The 23,391-nt window shown below is 43.0% G+C and overlaps 1 long non-coding RNA gene across 1 annotated transcript; it reads left to right on the forward strand.

Annotated features, from left to right (window-relative positions):
• The first annotated feature begins 18,669 nt into the window (after positions 1-18,669).
• LOC123400111 lies at positions 18,670-19,271 on the forward strand. Its single transcript, XR_006610483.1, has 2 exons — positions 18,670-18,918; positions 19,073-19,271. It is a non-coding gene; the product is annotated as an uncharacterized LOC123400111 (long non-coding RNA).
• Positions 19,272-23,391: the final 4,120 nt, after the last annotated feature.

Genomic DNA, 23,391 nt, shown 5'->3' on the forward strand with positions numbered 1-23,391 from the left:
CCTCGCCCCACACCCTTCCGAGACTTAGCAGTGGTGCACCAGGGGAAAGTGTGCCATTACTAGTTTTAACTAGTAATGGTGCACCACACACACGGTGCGCCACTACTAACATTTTCTTTTCAAAAAAAATCAAAACTAGTAATGGCGCACCACACACCAGGTGTGCCATTAGTAACCCTGGTTACCAATGGCGCATTCTTAGGAGGTTCTCCATTGGTAACTCGAGAATGGCAGGCTCACTAATGGCGGGCTCTCCCTCCTCAATCCCAAAGCCAAAACTTCCGAACTCAATAATGGCGGGCTCTCCCTCCCCAATCCCAAACCCCAAACCCTAACCCCCTCCCCCCTCCCCACCCCCAAAGCCATAACCCTCCCTCCAATGCCACATTCCCACACGCGCCCGCAACCCCTCGACGCGGATGGCGCCGTCGGTGCCGAAGAAGAAGCGCAAGGTGAGCCTCCCGGAGAATGAGGAGGCCGCGGCCAGGATCTTCGAGAAGCACCGCTCCATGGCGGCGCAGCAGCCAGGCGGCCTCCCGGACCACCAGGCCCGCGCGCTCTCCACCGCCTACGCCGGCGTATGCTCGGCCAAGGAGCCCATCCGAACGCCGGCCGACCTCGCCCGTCTCAAGTGTGCATCTCCCTCAAACCCGTTTCCATCCACGCCCGTTGCGACGACGCTAGCTTGGTTTCTGTCGATTTCCAGCGAGTCGCGCGATTTGTATTGGGACGGCATTGTCGCCCCTCTCGTGTTGCTCTAATCATACGTGAATCGGAGTGGCTTATTGTTATGGTGTGTGCCAGATTGCCGCTCGGACACGAGTGGATCGGTTTATGATTCGGGAGCGTTAGCTTTGGGATCTTAGATTTTTTGGTTGATGTAATGTGCTGATACGTCTCCAACGTATCTATAACTTTTGATGGTTCCATGCTATTATCTTGTCAAACTTTGGATGTTTTGTATGCCTTTTATATCTTTTTTTGGACTAACTTATTAACTCAGTGCCAAGTGCCAGTTCCTGTTTTTTCCGTGTTTTGACCCTTTTCAGAGGAGGATTTTAAACGGTGTCCAAACGGAATAAAACTTCCGTAAAGATTTTTTTCGGAACAGAAGATACGCACGAGACGTGAGAACCAAGGCAAGGGCCACCAGGGGACCCCACAAGCCCCCTAGGCGCGGCCAGGGGGCCCGCGCCTAGCAGGCTTGTGGGCCCCCTGTGGCTCGTCTGCCCTACCTCTTCCGCCTATAAATTCAGAAAAAAAAACCAACACTGCGAAAGAGATCCACGAAAATACTTTTCCGCCGCTGCAAGCTTCGGTCTCCGCAAGATCCCATCTGGGGCACGTTCTAGTGCCCTGTCGGAGGGGGGATCCGGATACGGAGGGCTTCTTCATCAACACCATGACCTCTCCGATGATGCGTGGGTAGTTCACCATAGACCTTCGGGTCCATAGCTAGTAGCTAGATGGCTTCTTCTCTCTCTTGGATCTTCAATACAAAGTTCTGCATGATATTCATGGAGATCTATCCGATGTAATCTTCTTTGCGGTGTGTTTGTCCAGATCCAATGAATTGTGGATTTATAATCAGATTATCTATGAATCTTATTTCAGTTTCTTCTGATCTCTTATATGCATGATTGCATATCCTTGTAATTCTCTTCGAGTTGTGGGTTTTGTTTGGCCAACTTGATCTATGATTCTTGCAGTGGGAGAAGTGCTTGGTTTTGGGTTCATACCTTGCGGTGACCTCACCCAGTGATAGAAGGGCTAGCGAGGAACGCATCGTGTTGTTGCCATCAAGGGTAAAAATATGGGGTTTACATCATTGGTTTGAGTTTATCCCTCTACATCATGTCATCTTGCTTAAGGCGTTACTCTGTTCATCATGAACTCAATACACTAGATGCATGCTGGATAGCGGTCGATATGTGGAGTAATAGTAGTAGATGCAGAAAGTATCGGTCTACTTGTCTCAGACGTGATGCATATATGTATGATCATTGCCTTAGATATCGTCATGAATTTGCGTGGTTCTATCAATTGCTCGACAGTAATTTGTTCACCCACCGTATTATTTGCTATTTTGAGAGAAGCCTCTAGTGAACACTATGGCCCCCAGGTCTACTTCACACCATATTTTCAGCCTTACACTTTTACTTCGTTGCACTTTCCGCATTCAGATCTCACTTTGCAATCAATCTTGAAGGGATTGACAACCCCTTTATAGCGTTGGGTGCAAGCTCTTTTCTGTTTGTGCAGGTACTTTGGACTTGACCTCGATTTTCCTACTGGATTGATACCTTGGTTCTCAAACTGAGGGAAATATTTACTGCTCGTGTGCTACATCACCCTTTCCTTTTCAAGGGAAAAACCAACGCAAGCTCAAGAGGCAGCAGAACGATTTCTGGCGCCGTTGCCGGGGAGGATCAAGTCAAGAACTCATCCAAGTAAGTGTCGCAAACTCATCTCTTGCATTTACTCGTTTGCCTCTCGTTTTCCTCTCCCCCACTTCTGAAAAAAAAATTACAAAAATATTTGCCTTTTTCGTTTGCCTTTTTCGTTCCCCTTTTCTCTCGCTTGCTTTCTGTTTGCTTGTGTGCTTGTTTGCTTGCTGAAGTGACCATGACTGAAAACACCAAACTTTGTGACTTCTCGAATACTAATAATAATCTTTTTATTAGTACTCCGATTGCTCCCGCCACTAGTGCGGAATCATACGAAATCAATGTTGCTTTGCTGAATCTTGCTATGAAAGAGCAATTCTTCGGCCTTCCTAGTGAAGATGTCGCATCCCATCTTAATACCTTCATTGAGCTTTGCGATATGCAAAAGAAAAAAGATGTGGATAATGATGTGATTAAATTGAAGCTTTTTCCATTCTCGTTGCGAGATCGAGCGAAAACTTGGTTTTCATCTTTGCCCAAAAATAGTATTGATTCTTGGAACAAGTGCAAAGATGCTTACATATCCAAGTATTTTCCGCCGGCTAAGATTATCTCTCTCCGTAATGATATCATGAATTTTAAGCAACTTGATCATGAACATGTTGCACAATCTTGGGAGAGAATGAAATTGATGATTAGAAATTGTCCCGCTCATGGCTTGAGTCTTTGGATGATTATACAAATGTTCTACGCTGGCTTGAATTTTGCTTCTAGAAATATCTTGGACTCCGCCTCAGGTGGAACGTTCATGGAAATCACGTTAGGAGAAGCCACAAAACTCCTAGACAATATCATGACAAACTACTCTTAGTGGCACACTGAAAGATCACCTACTAGTAAGAAGGTACACGCTATAGAAGAAATTAACTCGTTGAGCGCCAAGATGGATGAGTTAATGAATTTGGTTGCTAGTAGAAGTGCTCCTTTAGATCCTAATGACATGCCCTTGTCTTCCTTGATTGATAGTAGTAATGCGAGCTTGGACGTTAATTTTGTTGGTAGGAATAATTTTGGCAACAACATTGCTTTTAGAGGAAACTATGTTCCTAGGCCCTTTCCTAGTAACCCCTCTAATAACTTTGGCAACTCCTACAACAATACTCATGGAAATTACAATAGATTACCTTCTGATCTAAAGAGTAATATCAAAGAGCTTATCAACTCGCAAAAGATTTTCAATGCGTCCATAGAGGAAAAACTACTCAAAATTGACGATTTGGCTAGGAGCGTTGATAGAATGTTTAGTGATATTGATGCTTTCAAAGTTAAATGTGCTCCTCCCAAGATCAACATGGATGAAACTTTGAAAGCTATGCGTGTTTCCATGAGTGAGAGAAAAGAAAGAACCGCCCAAATTCGTGCTAGACATGAATGGCTTAAAAAGGCGTGTTCTCGTGATAAGAATCACGAAGATCTTAAAGTGCTTGGTGTGACTCCCATTGAATCTTTGTTTTCTAGTGTCAAACCTAATGATGATGGGGCTGGATATGAATCCACTTTGGTTGAAAAACGCCCCAATGATTCGGAGTCCATCTATCTTGATGCTAAAAGCATTAAAAGTGGAGTAGAAGATATTAAAACCTTGAGTAGTAATGAAACTACTACTTTGGATTTCAATGAATTCAATTATGATAGTTGCTCCTTGATTGAATGCATTTCCTTCATGCAATCCATGCTAAACTCTCCACACGCTTATAGCAAAACAAGGCCTTTACCGATCATATCGTCGATGCTATGATAAAATCTCTTGAAGAGAAACTTGAATTGGAAGTTTCTATCCCTAGAAAGCTTCATGATGAGTGGGAACCTACTATCAAAATCAAAATCAAAAACTATGAATGCAATGCTTTGTGTGATGTGGGTGCTAGTGTTTCTGTGATTCCAAAGTCTTTATGTGATGTTCTAGGCTTTAATGGGATTGAGGAATGTTCTCTTAATTTGCATATTGCGGATTCTACTATCAAGAAACCCATGGGAAGGATCAATGATGTTCTTATTATTGCAAATAGGAACTATGTACCCCGTGGATTTCATTGTGCTTGATATTGATTGCAATCCTACATGCCCTATCATTCTTGGTAGACCTTTCCTAAGGACTATTGGTGCTATCATCGATAGGAAGGAAGGGAATATTAGATTTCATTTTCCTTTAAAGAAGGGCATGGAGCATTTTCCTAGAAAGAAAATAAGATTGCCTTATGAATCCATGATGAGGGCTACTTATGGTTTGAGCACCAAAGACGATGATACGTGATTCCATCACCTTATGCCTAGCTAAGGGCGTTAAACAATAGCGCTTGTTGGGAAGCAACCAAATGAATTTATCTTTTTCTTTCTTTTTTGTTGCGTCCACACCATCATAATTCTGTTATGATTGTGTTTTTTGTGTTTCTTTTTGTGTTTGAGCCAAGCAAAACCTTTATGACTAGTTTGGTGTTGGTTGTTTGATCATGCTGGAAAAAGACAGAAACTTTTCGCACACGAAATTATTTTTCATTTTTATTGAGAAAGAGCTTTTGAGTTGATTCTTTTTTGCTTCTCGTTGATATGCCTTTTTCCCATGCATTAGTAATTTTTCAGAATGTCTGAGGTACTAGAAGTATACGAAGTATACAGATTGCTACAGACTGGTCTGTTTTTGACAGATTATGTTTTTTGTTGAGTTGGTTGCTTATTTTGATGAAATTATGGATAGTATCGGGGGGTACTAGCCATGGAAAAGTGAGAATACAGTAATCTAATAGCAATATAAATGAAAATCAAGATTGCTACAGTACCTAAAGAGGTGGTAGTTTGTTTTCTTGTGCTAATGATATCACGAGTTTCTGTTTAAGTTTTGTGTTGTGAAGTTTTCAAGTTTTGGGTGATGTTCTATGGACAAAGGGATAAAGAGTGCAAAGAGCTCATGCTTGGGGATGCCCGAGGCATCCCAAGACAAATTCAAGGACACCAAAAATCCTAAGCTTGGGGATGCCCCGGGAAGGCATCCCCTCTTTCGTCTTCAATCCATCGGTAAAATTACTTGGAGCTATATTTTTATTCACCACATGATATGTGTTTTGCTTGGAGCGTCTTGTATCGTAGGAGTCTTTTCTTTTTGTTGTGTCACAATCATCCTTGTTGCACACCTTTTGAGAGAGACATGCACTCATCGTGAATTTGCTAGAATGCTCATTGTGCTTCACTTATATCTTTTGAGCTAGACCATTTTGCTCTATGTGCTTCACTTAGATCTTTTAGAGCACGGCGGTGCATAACTTGGTAGTTGGCTTATGCTATTAAAGTAGTCCCAAAGGTGATAGGTATCCAAAGAGGATACAATAAAACTTCCATCTTCATGTGCATTGAGTAGAAGATAATTTTGATTCCTCTCAATTAGTTTTGAGACGTGGATTTGGTAATATTAAGAGCCTTGTTAGTAGGGTGTTGTGAATCTAGAAATACTTGTGTTGAAGTTAGTGATTCCCGTAACATGCACGTATGGTCAACCGCTATGTTAGGAAGTCGTAGCATAATTGATCTATTGATTGTCATCCTTTGTGTTGCGGTCGGGATCGCGCGATGGTTAACACCTACCAACCCTTCCCCTAGGACTATGCGTTTAGCACTTTGTTTCGATTACTAATAAAAACTTTTGCAATAAGTATGTGAGTTCTTCATGACTAATGTGAGTCCATGGTATAGATGCACTTTCACCTTCAACCATTTCTAGCCTCTCTAGTACCGCGCAATTTTCGCCGGTGCACAAACCCACCATATGCCTTCCTCAAAACAGCCACCATACCTACCTACTATGGCATTTTCATAGCCATTCCGAGATATATTGACATGCAACTCCCACCGTTCCGTCTCATGACTTGTGCCTTCACTCTCATATTGCCATTGCATGATCGTAAGATAGCTAGCGAGATTTTTAATGTCATACGCCAATCTAGATCGTTGCACATCTCGGTACACTGCCGGAGGCATTTCCTATAGAGTCATCATCGTTCTGAGCTTTGAGCTGTGAGTAAAAAAAAGTGTGATGATCATCATTACTAGAGCATTGTCACATGTGAGGAAATAAGAAAAAGAGGCCAAAGTTGCCCACATAAAATAAAAAAAAGAGAAAAAGAGGCCCAAGAGCCCAAACAAAAAAAATAGAAAAAGAGAGAAGGGACAATGCTACTATCTTTTCCACACTTGTGCTTCATAATAGCACCATGTTCTTCATGATTGAGATCCTCTCATTTTGTCACCACCATATGCTAGTGGGAATTTTCATTATATAACTTGGCTTGTATATTCCAATGATGGGCTTCCTCAAAATTGCCCTAGGTCTTCGTGAGCAAGCAAGTTGGATGCACACCCACTAGTTCTCCTTTTGAGCTTTCACATACTTGTAGCTCTAGTGCATCCTTTGTATGGCAATCCCTACTCATTCACATTGATATCTATTAATGGGCATCTCCATAGCCCTTTGATACGCCGAGTCAATGTGACCATCTCCTCCTTTTTGTCTCACAACTACCAGCACACTCTATTCCACCATAGTGCTATATCCATGGCCCACGCTCATGTATTGCGTGAGAGTTGAAAAAAGTTTGAGAAAGTAAGAGTGCGAAAACAATTACTTGGCCAATACCGGGGTTGTGCATGATTTAAATTAATTGTGTGAGGATGATGGAGCATACCCAGACTATATGATTTTGTAGGGATAACTTCCTTTGGCTTGTTATTTCGAAAGTTCATGATTACCTTGCTAGTTTGCTTGAAGTATTATTGTTTTCATGTCAATAGCAAACTATTGTTTTGAATCTTACGGATCTGAACATTCATGTCACATGAAAGAAGTTACAAAGGACAACTATGCTAGGTAGCATTCCACATCAAAAATTCAGTCTTTATCACTTCCCTACTCGAGGACGAGGAGGAGTTAAGCTTGGGGATGCTTGATACGTCTCCAACGTATCTATAATTTTTTATGGTTCCATGCTATTATCTTGTCAAACTTTGGATGTTTTGTATGCCTTTTATATCTTTTTTGGACTAACTTATTAACTCAGTGCCAAGTGCGAGCTCCTATTTTTCCGTGTTTTTGACCCTTTTCAAAGGAGGATTTTAAACGGTGTCCAAACGGAATAAAACTTCCGAAAAGATTTTTTTCCCGGAACAGAAGATACGCACGAGACGTGAGAACCAAGGCAGGGGACCCCACAAGCCCCCTAGGCGCGGCCAGGGGGCCCGCGCCTAGCAGGCTTGTGGGCCCCCTGTGGCTCGTCTGCCCTACCTCTTCTGCCTATAAATTCAGAAAAATCCAAAACTACGAAAGAGATCCACGAAAATACTTTTCCGCCGCCGCAAGCTTCTGTCTCCGCAAGATCCCATCTGGGGCACGTTCTGGTGCCCTGCCGGAGGGGGGATTCGGATACGGAGGGCTTCTTCATCAACACCATGATCTCTCCGATGATGCGTGAGTAGTTCACCATAGACCTTCGGGTCCATAGCTAGTAGCTAGATGGCTTCTTCTCTCTCTTGGATCTTCAATACAAAGTTCTCCATGATCTTCATGGAGATCAATCTGATGTAATCTTCTTTGCGGTGTGTTTGTCGAGATCCGATGAATTGTGGATTTATGATCAGATTATCTATGAATCTTATTTGAGTTTCTTCTAATCTCTTATATGCATGATTTCATATCCTTGTAATTCTCTTCGAGTTGTGGGTTTTGTTTGGCCAACTTGATCTATGATTCTTGCAATGGGAGAAGTGCTTGGTTTTGGGTTCATACCGTGCGGTGACCTCACCGAGTGACAGAAGGGGTAGCGAGGCACGCATCATGTTGTTGCCATCAAGGGTAAAAAAGATGGGGTTTACATCATTGGTTTGAGTTTATCCCTCTACATCATGTCATCTTGCTTAAGGCGTTACTCTGTTCATCATGAACTCAATACACTAGATGCATGCTGGATAGCGGTCGATGTGTGGAGTAATAGTAGTAGATTCAGAAAGTATCGGTCTACTTGTCTCGGACGTGATGCCTATATGTATGATCATTGCCTTAGATATCGTCATGACTTTGCGCAGTTCTATCAATTGCTCGACTGTAATTTTTTCACCCACCGTATTATTTGGTATTTTGAGAGAAGCCTCTAGTGAACACTATGGCCCCCGGGTCTACTTCACACCTTATTTTCAGCCTTACACTTTTACTTCGTTGCACTTTCCGCCTTCAGATCTCACTTTGCAATCAATCTTGAAGGGATTGACAACACCTTTATAGTGTTGGGTGCAAGCTCTTTTGTGTTTGCGCAGGTACTTTGGACTTGACCTCGATTCTCCTACTGGATTGATACCTTGGTTCTCAAACTGAGGGAAATACTTACTGCTCCTGTGCTGCATCACCCTTTCCTCTTCAAGGGAAAAACCAACGCAAGCTCAAGAGGCATCATGTGCCTTGGGCCTTAGGGCATTTTTTACTTGTGTCTAATTGATCTGAGCATGCATTCAGTTTGCATATCCGTGGAATAATAAGTGTCAGTCCCCATATGTTTATATGCTCTGTGGCATCCATTGATTCGTTCATAGTCAAGTGTACCATTGATTCAAGCCATAGTCAAGCCTAGTTGCAGGATTGGGGGAAGAACAGCAAATGCAGCAGAGTATCTTAAGAGGAGGATGGAGAGAAAGAACACCCAAAATGCAGACTAAGGAAAATAAGCTCTGCTGCATCCATTGATTTGCTGCTAGTGTATGCTGAAATCGATTTAGGTCATGATCATTTTATTATCCGGCAAAATGTATTCATAACACATTTAGGTTTGCCAGTCAACTTCAGATTTGCCTGCAAGTACATAACCTGAGAAGTGATGTAACAGTATACCAGTATGACTGTAGTTTTCATGCATATAGAACTCTGTACCTTTCGTTTTTCTTTTCTGTGTTGAGTCGAGAGGTGGTAATCGCACATACAAGATTAATGTGTGGAATGTATCTAGTACCAAATGTTACTTTCTACATTGAGTTGCATCAGTTTTTCAGAAACTTTAAATTTTCTGAATTAGTTCGATCATTGTTGTTGCTTCTTCGGTTCTATTATTTTCGACAGGGGCGTTGGAGATTGGGTTGTTGACGTCATGAAAGACTCCTTTCTAGGGTCCGGCCTTGATTTGTCTCCTCCGACACGCAATACACCAGGAGATACGGGTAATAGTTTCCATGATTGCTCAGGTGTCCTCTGGAATCTGTTATTCCTTTTTTATCATCATGCTGATAATTCTTCTTCCTCTTCAATTTTCTCAACAGTCAGTTTAATGAAACATGTTTTATTCATTATATCTTAAAGGGTATTGTCCTCTTATACAGGAAAGAAAGGAAAGCGAAACAAACCCTATGTGCCACAACTGAATTCAGCTGCTTACGCAATAGTGATCACACTCTACAGGTATGATTTTCTTGGGGGTCTAAATTTTATTATTCACCTGAATGTAGGAGTAGTGACCCTAGGACAAAGAGGAAGTAGGAAAAGTTAACTGAATATGCAAGAGGATGTGCTCATAGTTGATTTCTCCCCTAGTCTACATTAAACTGTGAGCAGCCCAAATAACTATAAATCAAAACACGGGAATTCTTCTAGTGACTTCTACACTGGATGGAGTTGCATGAAAAACTTGACGGACAAGGATCTCGTTGTGAAAAAGAGTAACCCTGCAAAGTAATGTACTAGGCTCACCCCCCATGTTTATCTTACCTTTTTTGTCATTTATTTAAAAGAATTGGATCTTTTAGAGGGATAGACCCCATATGTTTTATTTTCACTTATTATATTGTACAAGTATTATTACTTGTTCCATCACAGACTATTTCTTTATAATGTACTATTGCAGCGCTGCTAGGTATTAACTGTGAGCTTTGCTTAGTCTGGTCTGGATTCAAACTCAAGGGTTGGGGATATCAAAGCTATAAACTATTGCACTTGTATCCCTCAACTTGACTCCTCTCATTAGAGGGTTCATAGGGTTCTCATGTTTTAAGTATGATTGTGTCTGCACTAGTTTATCTCATTCATGCTCCCGGAACACTCACCAGACACACACTTTCACATGTTTTGCTCTGAGTGTGGTGGACGGGCTCCCAGAATGTGCCAAACCACTAATATGCTTCTCCTAATTGGTATATGGGTTCTCTAGTAATTTAACTTGTATCAAGAAATATTTCTGCTTGATTTTTTTCCTTTGTTGGTCGGAGGAAGTTTGATATAGTGTGGCAGTAAGTCATATATATGCTAGCAGAGAAGCAACATCTGATAGTTTGCTATTTGATGCGTGTATGCACTTTAGGTAATATATTATCCTCTAAACATTTGAGCAAATGAAGAAAATATATCTTATATATGCTTGAATGTGTTGCTTTTCTCTTCCGATCCTTTTGTTGCATACTTATATATTGCTTATATATTATCAGTGAATTGCTACTAACGTTTTGTTTGTCTAGTGCATAGAGATGTCGTCGTATGTCGTGTACAAGGGTGAGGTTCCCGGAGTCTACGACGACTAGGAGGAGTGTCGGAGACAGGTTCACCGTTTCAGCGGTAACAGTTACAAAGGGTACACCACTAGGGCTGAGGCGGAAGCTAGATACGCGCGCTATCTAGCGGGAGAGAGGAGGGAGCGGAGGAGGAACCGGATGAAGATCAGTTTCATCGCGATGATGCTCATCGTGACCGCAACCCTCTTCTATGTGATGGTAGTTTAGATATCGACTTGTAATGTGAAGACAAACTCGCTACTCGCGGTCTTGTGACTTTTAATGTTCTAACTTTGTTTGATATTTTGAATTCGGAGACTAATATGATGAATTGTATTCGGAGACTAATCTTCTATTGTATTCGATAAATCTGCTGTTTATATGTTGTGTTGTTTATATTCTATGCTGTAATGTATTTTTTAACCAGTGCAAATATCAGAAAAGCAAAAAAAAATCTAATATTCATAGTAGTGGCGCACCATATTGCTCTTTAGTGGCACACATAAATAAACACCCCAGTGGCGCATTATCTAAAAGTGTGCCATTAGTAACCCAGAGCACAAGGTACACATGGCCCCTTGGAGTAACACCAGTGGCGCACTTCTGGGCCTTGTAATGGCACACTTTAGCTGCGTCATTAGTGTTTGGGATAGTAATGGTGCACCAGGTGGTGTGCCACTGTTATGTAGATTAACAGTGGTGCACCACGCGTTCGCCGTTACTATTTATTAGTAGTGGCGCACCTATAGTGCGCCATTAATAGCAAAAATAGATGCGTCACTAACATCCTTTTCTCTAATAGTGCGAATAGCTTCAAGTCTAGCAACAGGTGCAAAAGTTTCATCGAAATCAATTCCTTCGACCTGTGTGTAGACTTGGGCTACAAGTCGTGCCTTATTCCTCACCACTTGACCATCCTCATCTTGCTTGTTTCGGAAAATCCACTTGGTGCCGATGATATTGTGCTTGCGAGAATCTGGTCGTTTGACGAGCTCCCATACGTCATTCAACTTAAATTGAAGAAGTTCGTCTTGCATGGCTTCAATCCACTCAGGTTCCATGAAAGCCTCAGCAACTTTTGAAGGTTCTGTGATAGACACAAAAGAACAATGCCCACAAAAGTTAACTAAGTGTGAACCTTTTGAGCGATTGAGAGGACCTGGCGCGTTGATGTCATCGAGGATTTTGTCAAGTTCTACTTCATTTGAAATCCTCGAATGAGCTGGTTGAGGATTTCGTCTGGGTTGAGGAATTTGTTCTGGAGCAATTTCCTCAGGAGCACCTTCTTGATTTTCATCTGTGCTGGGAGTGATTTCTTCAGCAAATTCCTTAGTAGGAACAATGTCTTCAGTAGCTTTGAGCTTTATTGCTTCCTCAGGAGACAGCTTATCTGGATCAGGAGGCAATTGCTCTCTTTGCGAGCCATTAGTTTCATCGAACCGCACACCTATAGTTTCAACAACCTTGTTGTGATAGGTGTTGAAGACTCTGTACGTGTGCGAGTCCTTTCCGTAACCAAGCATAAAACCCTCATGTACCTTAGGTGCAAGCTTTGAGCTATGGTGAGGATCTCTAATCCAGCATTTTGCACCGAAGACTTTCAAATAACTTACATTTGGTTTCTTGTCAGTGAGGAGTTCATATGAGGTTTTCTTGAGGAATTTGTGAAGATATACCCTGTTGATGATATGGCAAGCAGTGTTGACTGCTTCAGGCCAGAAATGACGAGGAGTTTGATATTCTTCAAGCATGGTCCGTGCCATTTCAACCAGAGTCATGTTCTTTCTTTCGACGACGTCATTCTGTTGAGGAGTATAAGGAGCAGACAATTCTTGAGTAATACCAAGTTCATCAAGATAAGCATCAAGACCAGTGTTTTTGAATTCTGGCCCAATATCACTCCTGATGTGTTTGATCTTGACGCTGAAGTTCGTCGAGGACCTTGAGGAAAATCGTTTGAAGACTTCCTGCACTTCAGTTTTATACAGAATAATGTGCACCCAAGTGTATCTGGAATAATCATCAACTATGACAAAGCCATATAAAGATGCAGCATTTGTTAGAGTGGCATAATGGGTAGGTCCAAATAGATCCATGTGAAGCAATTCAAATGGACGAGTAGTGGTCATGATAGTCTTCGAGGGGTGTTTGGATCTGGTCATTTTCCAGACTCACAAGCACCGCAGAGGTGGTCCTTGAGGAATTTGACTGATTCGATGCCAATGAGATGCTTCTTCTTCACCAGCGTGTGCAAATTCCTCATGCCTGCATGACCAAGTCTTCGATGCCATAGCCACCCTTCTGAGTTTTTTGCTAGTAAGCATGTGGCTGGTTGAGGACCTGTAGAGGAATCAACAATGTACAAATCCCCTCTTCTAACACCTTCGAAGACTTTGGATCTCTCAGATTCCATAATCACAACACATCTATATTTTCCAAAGATAACAACCATATCAAGATCACAAAGCATTGAGACTGACATGAGGTTAAACTCAAGGGATTCAACAAGCATCACTTTGTCCATGTGCCTGTCCTCGGAAATGGCCACTTTTCCAAGTCTCAATACCTTGCTTTTACCTTTGTCAGCATAAGTGATTTGCTTCAGGGGTGATGGAGTCAGTGGCATATTCATCAGCAAGCTTTTGTCACCAGTCATGTGGTGTGTGCAGCCACTATCAAGAACCCATTTAGTACTCTTGGGTTTGTCATCCTTTGAACCTTTTGCCATGAAGCAATAGGTTGGAGTGAAGTCATCAGCATAGTCATCAGTGTGGATGGTGTTGTCATTTTCTTCAAGGTTGAAGATTTACTTGCTGGCGAATGTGGTTGGTAGTGCAAGACTATCCTGTCCAGATTGTGAATCTTCTTCAGAACCCTCCTCTTCATCACATTCCTCAGATTCTGCCTCAGAATCCATTTCCTTGCCAATAAGTACCCGAGCCTTTCTGAAACTAGCCTTCTTGTGCGATGAGGACTTTGAGGATGAGGATTTTGAAGATTTCTTCTTTTTCTTCGAGTCATCAGAACTTTCATCCTTGTATTTCTTCTTCTTTGATTCCTTCACCCAATGAGGACAGTCAGCAATATAGTGACCTGATTTCTTGCATTTGTGGCAGGTCCTTTTCTTGTAGTTCTCATATGAAGATTCTGATTTCCTCATATCTCTTCTTGAAGATTTACCAAACTGGCCACGTCTTGTAAACTTCTGGAATTTCCTCACGAGCATTGCTAGCTCCTGTCCAAGTTCTTCAGGATCACCAATGCTGCAATCCGAGTCTTCTTCTTCGGATGAGGAAATTGTTTTGGCCTTCAGTGCACGAGGTCTAGAGTAGCTTGGTCCATATAGATCTCTCTTTTCTTCCTGTTGGAATTCATGAGTATTAAGTCTTTCGATTATATCAACAGGATCAAGCATCTTGTAGTATAATATTTCTTGAATCATCAGAACCAAAGTATCAAATGATGAATCCAAAGATCTTAGCAGTTTCTTCACAACTTCATGGTCAGTAATGTCTCGAGCTCCCAGTGCTTGCACTTCATTTGATATGTCAGTGAGGCGATCAAAGGTATCTTGGCAGCTTTCATTGTCAAGCCTCTTGAAGCAATTGAAGAGATTGCGAAGAACATCAACACGAGAGTCACGCTGGGTTGATACTCCTTCATTTACTTTGGACAGTCTTTCCCAGATTAGTTTTGTTGAGCCCAAAGCACTCACTCTGCCATGCTGACCTTTGCTCAGATGGCCACAAATGATATTCTTCGCTTGAGAATTAAGTTGCTTGAATTTATTCACATCAGCGGTAGAGACAGTAGCAGTGATGAGAGGAACACCATGTTCCACAATATACCAAAGATCATTGTCAATAGCTTGTAGATGCATCTGCATCTTGGTCTTCGAGAAGGGAAAGTCCTTTCCTTCAAAAGTAGGAAATCATGCAGTAACCTTGATCATGCCTGCAGTCGACATAACTAAAACTCCAGGTGGTTAAACCAAAATCACACAAAACAAGGGAGTACCTTGCTCTGATACCAATTGGAAGTGCGTTATATCGACTAGAGGGGGTGAATAGGAGATTTTTAGAATTTCATCACTCAGGAAATTCCTTTTTAGGAAATTCCTCACTGATGACTAACTTGCAGTGGAAACAACAAAGGATTAGGGGTGCAAAGTATCACTACAACAGTTTTCAGGATGAGGACTATGAAAAACAGTTTGCACAGTACGCAGGCACAGAGAAAGCAGGTGAGGATTAACTCGCGTGAAGAATTTGAGGTTGAGGAATTTCAGAGAAAGTCTTCAACAAATTCTTCAAACAGTGACAATGAAAATCTTCAACATACAATATTGAGGAATTGATAGAGTTGAAGAAATAGAACCCGTATCATAGTAAAGACAATGGTTGATGACCTAGTTCCAACTGTTGTGACAGTTGTACATCTGGTTTGGAGTGGCTTGGTATTGAAACCTAAGGACACACGGTCCCGGGACACACATTCCCTACCATATTCTCCTTGAGCTAACGACACACAGTCCTCGCCCAACACTCGTGGTAAGTCTTCAGGGCAGACTTCCAAACCCTCACAAGCTTGACACCCGGCGATCCACAATTGACTCATGGATTGCTCTAGACCATGATGCCTAACCGTCTGGAGGATGCACAGTCCTCAAAGGTAAAAGGCTTCAGTACCACACAGGAACAAATTCTTCAGTGATGCTCAATCACTTGGTTTTTGGTTTGTGGTTTGGTGTTTGGGGTATTTCCTCATTGTTGATTTACTCTCGAAGACTCTAAGGAATTTGGGTTGCTCTAAATGACAAGTGTCAGTTTCTCACGTAGCAGCCAACCAGCTAATGGTTTTGGGGCGACTATTTATAGCCTGGGAGCATCCCGGCATTAATGCCCTTAAATAGTATGACCGTTAGTGTGGATAAGATCAGTGATGTGGCGCGAATTGCGGCAACGGTGGGGACCCTCAACTGTGTGAGTCCTCATGTCTCTCATATTCCTCAGTTGAGGCTTTTGGTAGGATTAGGCTTGGGTTGAGCATCATGACGAAATTCATTCCGAAGTGTTACCTCGACCCCCTTTAACAGTACGGTGTTCCAATGACTCAAGAGTGAAGAGAATGAAACAGAAAGAATAAATCTTCACACTTCAAAGCCTTCGAATCGTTTTTCTTCAGGACACACCGAATTCCTCATCTTCAATATCTTCATGAGAAATATCATTTTCATCGCAATTTCTTCGCGATCAAAGTCTTCAGCTAAAGATCAATTTCTTCAGCCGATGATATACATTTTTAGGGGTCGATATTCATCGAATATTTTAAACTCCTCAGCGACTTATAGATCCTGTGTACACTCATGGACACATTAGATACTTAACCTATAAGTCTTCAAACCACCAAAATCACTAAGGGGCACTAGATGCACTTAAAGTGTTGAACTATAACATGCAAGGGATGGATAAGTCACCCAACGAGTTGTTTGTGATGCTGAAAGTTGCTGAGTCAAAAATCCAGAAAGAACATCAAGTGTTGATGGTCAATAAGACCACTAGTTTCAAGATAAACAACAAAGGCAAGAAGGGTAACTCCAAGAAGAGTGGCAAAGTTGTCCCCCTCCGACGAGGAAACCCAAGGCTGGACCTAAGCCGGAAACTGAGTGCTATTATTGCAAGGGGACTGGTCACTAGAATCGCAACTGCCCCAAGTATCTAGCCAATAAGAAGGCGGCCAACGCCAAACAAGGTATATTTGATATACATGTTATTGATGTGTACCTCACCAGCTCTCTTAGTAGTGCATGGATATTTGATACCGGTTCTGTTGCTCACATTTTCAACTCGAAACAGGAAATGCGGAATAAACGAAGATTGCCGAAGGGTGAAGTGAAGATGCGCGTGGGAAGTGGTTCCAAGGTTGATACGATCGCCGTCGGCACGCTCTCACTTCAGTTACCATCAGGATTAGTGATCAACTTAAATAATTGTTATTTAGTGCATGTGTTAAGCATGAACATTATATCTGGATCTTGTTTATTGCGATACAGTTACTCATTTAAGTCAGAGAATAATGGTTGTTCTATTTATATGAGTAATATATTTTATGGTCATGCATCCAATGTGAGCGGTTTGTTCATATTGAATCTTGATTGTGATGACACTCATGTCCATAACATTGAGACTAAAAGACGTAGAGTTGGTAATGATAGCGCCACTTTCTTGTGACACTGCCGCTTAGGTCATATTGGTGTAAAGCGCATGAAGAAACTCCATGCTGATGGATTTTTGGAGTCACTTGATTTTGAATCACTTGACATACGCGAACCATGTCTCATGGGCAAGTTGACTAAGACTCCGTTCTCCGGAACAAGATCCAGATGACTTTCCACTACATTGGGACGGAGGTGCCGTCCGTTCGACGCTAGATTGGGACGGATTGTGGGACGACGGCGATTTGGATCGCGAAGACGTTCCACTACATCAACCACGTTTCTTAACGCTTCCCGCTTAGCGATCTACAAGGGTATGTGAATCTGGTCTCCCTCTCATAGATGATCATCACCATGATAGGTCTTCGTGTGCGTAGGAATTTTTTTGTTTCCATGCAACGTTCCCCAACAGAGGGAGCTGCGACCCGCACAGTTGGGCTCAGATGGCGCGCTACGGCACGGTCGGTTGGTGCAGGTTGACTGGACCCGGGGCAACTAAGTGGGTCCCATAGCGGCTAAACCTAATTCCACACTCCTTCACTAGCACAAATAAGTGACACGGCCGTTTGATCACCATGTGTGCGTCGTGGCTATTTTGCTGCTCACATCCGTCGTACCCGAGCTATTATTATCAACTGTGTCGCTTCCCAGCCAATTCCCCTAAAAAATGTCGTATCTGAACTATTTGCCTATTTTTGTCTATCGCATATCTATCTGTGAATTGTTGACTTTTCTTTTTTGCATGTGCTGAAGTGTGGTTTACTTACCTTGTTGAATTGTTGAATTTGTGATGAATTTAAGCTGTATCGGCTGATGGTACTTGACAGCATGGTGTTGCGGTTGCGGTGTACTGGCGGCAACGACGACGTGCTCAGCAGTTTGCACTCAAGAAGGTGGTGTCGTTGGGCGCCCTGTTGGCGTCAACGGATGGTCGGACTGGCAAAGATGATGCAGCTCTTTTTCTTGAAGATGAGTCAGCGGTTTCATGATGATGACGATTTCTAATACGTGTGTATGTGGTGTATGCTTTAGACTTGTTGCACGTTGTAAGTTTCGATACGTTACGTGGATGGATCGACAATGGCACCGGTTTTAGATATGGAATATGAGAACACTTCACATTATCGAGTTTGTAGGTATGAGGGATGGCTTCAGATGACTTGATGTATATCTTTATCAGATTTTTATTAAATAATTAATAAAGATGGTTGTATATATACATCGATTGATGCAGAGGAAGGGGTTTTAACCTGCTTTTTCAAAAAAAAATATCACCGTACGTGATTTTGCATGAATATAGCGTGTGTGGTTGTGCTATGTGAACGGGGCAGGATTTGCCCATTAGCATGAGAATTACCACTGATGCTGTATAGGTACTGCTGAAAAGACTAATTAGTATTATTCCGGAGAAAGAATGCGTCAGCGAGGAGAAGCACCCTGTCGGCTACGATGCGGGATACCGATATGGTACGGCCAGTGCTTTTCCAAGAACTGATTCCGACCAGCTCATCGAGCTGGTTTCTGAGGAACCGGTGCCGAGTCGCCTCAGCTTCCGAATAGCATCCACACACCTCCTCTCATCACGCTTCAGAATAGCATCCACACAGCTCCTTTCATCGCTTATCTGTTGGAGGAGAATCATGTCCAACTTGCTTTGCTTCTCCTACTTTTGAAGGCCATATCATCACCCTCGACCTGGACCTGGCCTAGCTTATCAAATATGCGGCGGAGTGAGGCCACGATCCGATGAAGGTGCAATCTTTTGCTTTTCCTTCGACATTCCTACCCAGCAAAAGTTGAGAGGAAGAGATGCCGCGTCACAGTTGGTTCCTGTGTGATGTTGCGGGCATCTTCTGTAGGTAACCCATTTTATAATAATATTTCAATTTATTTCTTCATTTTTCAGATGCATGACGCATGTACACACACTGCGGCGCCGGTACGCGCAGCGAAGGATATAGATTCTAGGATAGACATAAGCTTGTCATGTGCATATCTGCCTTGATAGTTGTCACCTGGAAAGAAAATGGGAATAATCACAATGACAGAGAAAAAGCCATAGTGCTCTGTAGAGCAATCTCTAGAGCTCAGGATTTTTTGTGATTCTTCGTCAGTTCTTTGGCTCCTCACCTTCTCAAGGGGTATTCTTGACCCCTGCAAGTAGAATATAGAACTAGCTCTTCAGATCAAATCTTTGCTACGACTATCCGCAATGATATTCTCAATCTAGTAATTCGACAACTCGGATCTTAAGGCCACTGGCTGGAGTTACACGATTTCGGCAGTACTTTGTTATTGTTACGGCTTCTTTTAACATGTTTATCACACGACTGAATTAACACAGCTGCAGCACAGTCCTCCTCCTGCGACCCTATCCGGCCGCAGCCACCTGCCTCCCTCTCTCTCTCTCTCTCCTTCCGAATCCGCTGCCGGATAAAGCCGCGCGTCACCCATGGGGCGGCGTCATTACTGAAAAAAGGCCTAGCAGTGAGCGAGTGACGGGCGAGGCTCGCAATGACAGGCACCGCCCACTACAAAACTTTAATGTAGCAATGACTAGCCTTATTTGTGTTCGTCACTGGTATTAATCCAGGCCGAATTGACGCTATTGCAGCATATTGCATCTGGATCGGATAATCAGATTGCATGAGGTACATAAATTGTTGTTTTGACTTTTGACATTGATCCATATGGACACACACCACATTACAATGATGAAAAATTAAATTAAATTAAAGGAAACGTTGTGCTCCAGCCGGCGGATCGTACGCGGGCGTCCGCCGTCTTGTCCGTACGACGCGTGTTCTATTTGGATTCGTGTAGTTTGTCATTCTGTAACTTAACGTTTGTTGTAGATTGCGTACCGCAACACGTCCTATGTTGCAGGATCTGAATCTAAATCCTTTAAGGGCAGACGCCTCTTGCTCATGCAATGCTTGTCTTATGTATGCTCATCTAGCTTGCACACGTGCAACTTAGCGCTTGTTGAAAATTTCTGTAACACGATCCTTGTTGCAGAAAATATTCTATTACAAATTTTATTGCAAAAAAATATACGGTCGTTTTCGCAACATGCTCTTTTGTTGTAAAAAAAATTGTAACATAATCTATGTTGCAAAAGATCCATCAGTCATTTTCTAACCCGTCAGTCAAACGACGTAGCAGCGTGCTTGTTTTCGCAACTGGAGCTTTGTTTCAGGATTTTCTGTGGTGAACGAAGGCGACCGAGCTGGTGATCGGACGGTGCACGCGTATACATCGGATGGCTAAAAGAGTGATGGATGGTTACTACAAATCCATCTCTGAATACCTAACAGTCCCTTTAAAATAATATTAAAGCAAATATAATAAGTGCATTACAGAACATATGTCGTTCATCACACAAGTAATAGTTTTGGACATTAAGACAAACTTATGTCAGGGCAGAAGCGCACACAGGTTCATCTATTCCCATGCTCACAGATCATGTGATTCTGGACGCCATTGTGTCTCGGTAGCGCGAAAGAGAGGGAGGAACTCGCCTCTGGTGACGGAGTGAGGTCGACAAGTGCCTCATCCGGTCGTCGACGAAGCATCGCAGCTAGAGGTGAGTTCGTCCCTTCAAGCCCCCTTTTTTTTATCGTCAATTTTAAAAGATAAACCAGTCATGTTCGTGCGACCTCATTTTTCGTCGGTTCAAGTCAAAATTGGACACTGGGGCCTGGGGCACCGGGTGAAAGAAATTTGGCACAAAAACAACGTGCGCCAAATTCTACCCACGTGGACCTGCCGAGTTAGCGAGACCAGGCGCTCGCGAACTGTCGTCGTCCTCATCGCCTTGGCTCCCGTACCGGTTGAGTGCCCCGGATTCCAAGGCCTAATGGCGGAGTAATGGTAAACCGCCGCACGACCGCCGTTCCCGTCATGCGTTCACACCACTCCCGCTCTCCCCCTTGCTATAAAAGCCGAGCGATGCCGCCACACGCCACACACTAGCCTTTGCCCCCCTTGAAAGTGCAGTCATGCCCTTAATCGTATTTTGGTGTTGCTGACAACACATATATAAATAACTAATCACTAATCCCCTTTTAAGCTATTGTTAATGATCATGTGTTGATAAGGACAAGCTCATGTGCTAACAAGGACAAGATCAAGATAAGCATTCCTGAGCACTACATGCTTGATTCTTGTAGATGTTCACATGATGGACAAATGAAGATGAATACATAAGCTAGGCTTTCCACATTATGTATGGGAGAGTTACTTGAAGACTTCATCATGTCTTGCTTTCAACTTGAGCCAAGAAGGAACAACAACATCAAGCTCAAGTGAAAGGGCTAACTCAAATGTATCAGTTCCTTTGACGTTAGTGGTGCGGAGTGATGATCAGCGAATAAAAGTATACACTCAAGTATGGATCATTGGTACCCTTTTATGATTCTTGAGTCTTTAGGGATCCCGCACTATTAAGAGGGGATCACAGGTTTTGTGATGAACTTGCTCAAACTACATCTCTACTTTTCTGCTCATACCACATCTCCACTTCTCTGCTGTTATCTGAAAACAGAACCAATGCCTCGGACATCCGGCTTCCTCCGGACGTCCGAGGGACGGACGCCCGACCACTTCGGAAATCCGGAATCTTCCACCAGAGAAATTTGAGTCAAATAACACGGACTTCCGGCCTCCTCCGGTCATCCGAGGGCCGGACGTCCGACCTCCTTCGGAAATCCGGAATCTTGCACCAGAGAAATTTGAGTCAAATAACAGCGACTTCCGGCCTCCTCCGGTCGTCCGAGGGCCGGACGTCCGACCTCCTTCGGAAATCCGGTGCCCTTGAACAGAGCCAAAGTCTCCGACATCCGGCTTCCTCCGGACGTCCCGTCCCTGTTCGACTTCACAGTGGTTCCTGATATATGTACATCTCTCGGACGACCGACCCTTGTCGAACGTCCGACCCCTTGTGGGCATCCGGACATCCGAGAACTGTCGGACGTCCGACCACTGTCAGACTTAAGTGACCCCAACGGTCACTTTCCCTTCTCCACTATAAATACCCCCTCCCACTTCGTGAGAGGGTGCCCAACATAGCCTTATCCTCATAAGAACACATTACTACCCCACACACATTTGCTCACACCAAATCTTAGATCCAAGAGCATTTGTGAGCCCCTTAGAGAGTTGTTCCAATCAAAAGATAGATCGTCTCCCTCTCCTTCTCTCAACCCAAGCTATTTGAGATTTGAGCAAGTTTTGAGCAATCCCCGTGATCTTGTTACTCTTGGAGGTTGGAGACTCCTAGGCGGTAGGAGTCTTCGGAGAGGAATCAATCCGTGTGATTACCCCCCGGAAAAGTTTGTGAGGGTTTGGAAGCCACCTCAAAGGCTTAACACTAGTGGTTGAGAAACGTCTTCGTAGTGTTATCTCAAAGGGGGAATAGGGTGAGCCTTCGTGGCGTTGGTGTGCCTTCGTGGTAACATCCACCTCTCTAACGGTGACTAGCTTCCCTCCAAGGAAGTGAACATCGGGATACATCTTCGTCTCAGTGACCTTGGTTATCCTTAACCCTAACTCCTTACTTGTGGTTTACTTGTGTTACTTGAGCATACATACATTGCATATTGTTTGTGCTCATTATATTGTGTTGGCTATTTCTTTGTACAAGATTAATCATTCAAGCATACCCTCTATATCCACACGTTCACACTTGCAGCTTTTGATATATCGTGTGCTATAGTGTGATCTAGTATCTTGTGTCGTTCACCTACTTGTCATGTGATATAGCTCAAGTAAGTTTGTGTAACTTGCTTGTGCTTGTTAGTAACTGTATTGTGTCCATCTTGGTAGATTGTGTTGTTGATACACGTTGCGGTGCCTATTGCATTTAGGATTTGTGCTTGAAAAGTATCCTCTTAGTTTATTTCCGCATTAGGTTTAAGCCAAATCCGAAGAAGTTTTAAATAGCCTATTCACCCCCCCCCCCTCTAGGCGTCATCGTGGTCTTTTCAATTGGTATCAGAGCAAGGTCTCTCTTTAATTAGGTTTCATGACCTAGAGAGTACCGATGTCGACTATTGGATTAGTGCACAATGACACTTTTGACTTTGATGACACAAATTATACCCTATGGAGAATTCGTATGCTCCATCACTTTCGGGCCATGGGCCCAAATAATTTACGAATTGTTCTTGTAGGGATTGCCGACAAAAAGGATGATGAATCTTCATCTACTAATGAAATGTATCT

The sequence above is a fragment of the Hordeum vulgare genome, chromosome 5H, assembly GCF_904849725.1.
Source record: "Hordeum vulgare subsp. vulgare chromosome 5H, MorexV3_pseudomolecules_assembly, whole genome shotgun sequence".
Lineage (NCBI taxonomy): Eukaryota > Viridiplantae > Streptophyta > Magnoliopsida > Poales > Poaceae > Hordeum > Hordeum vulgare.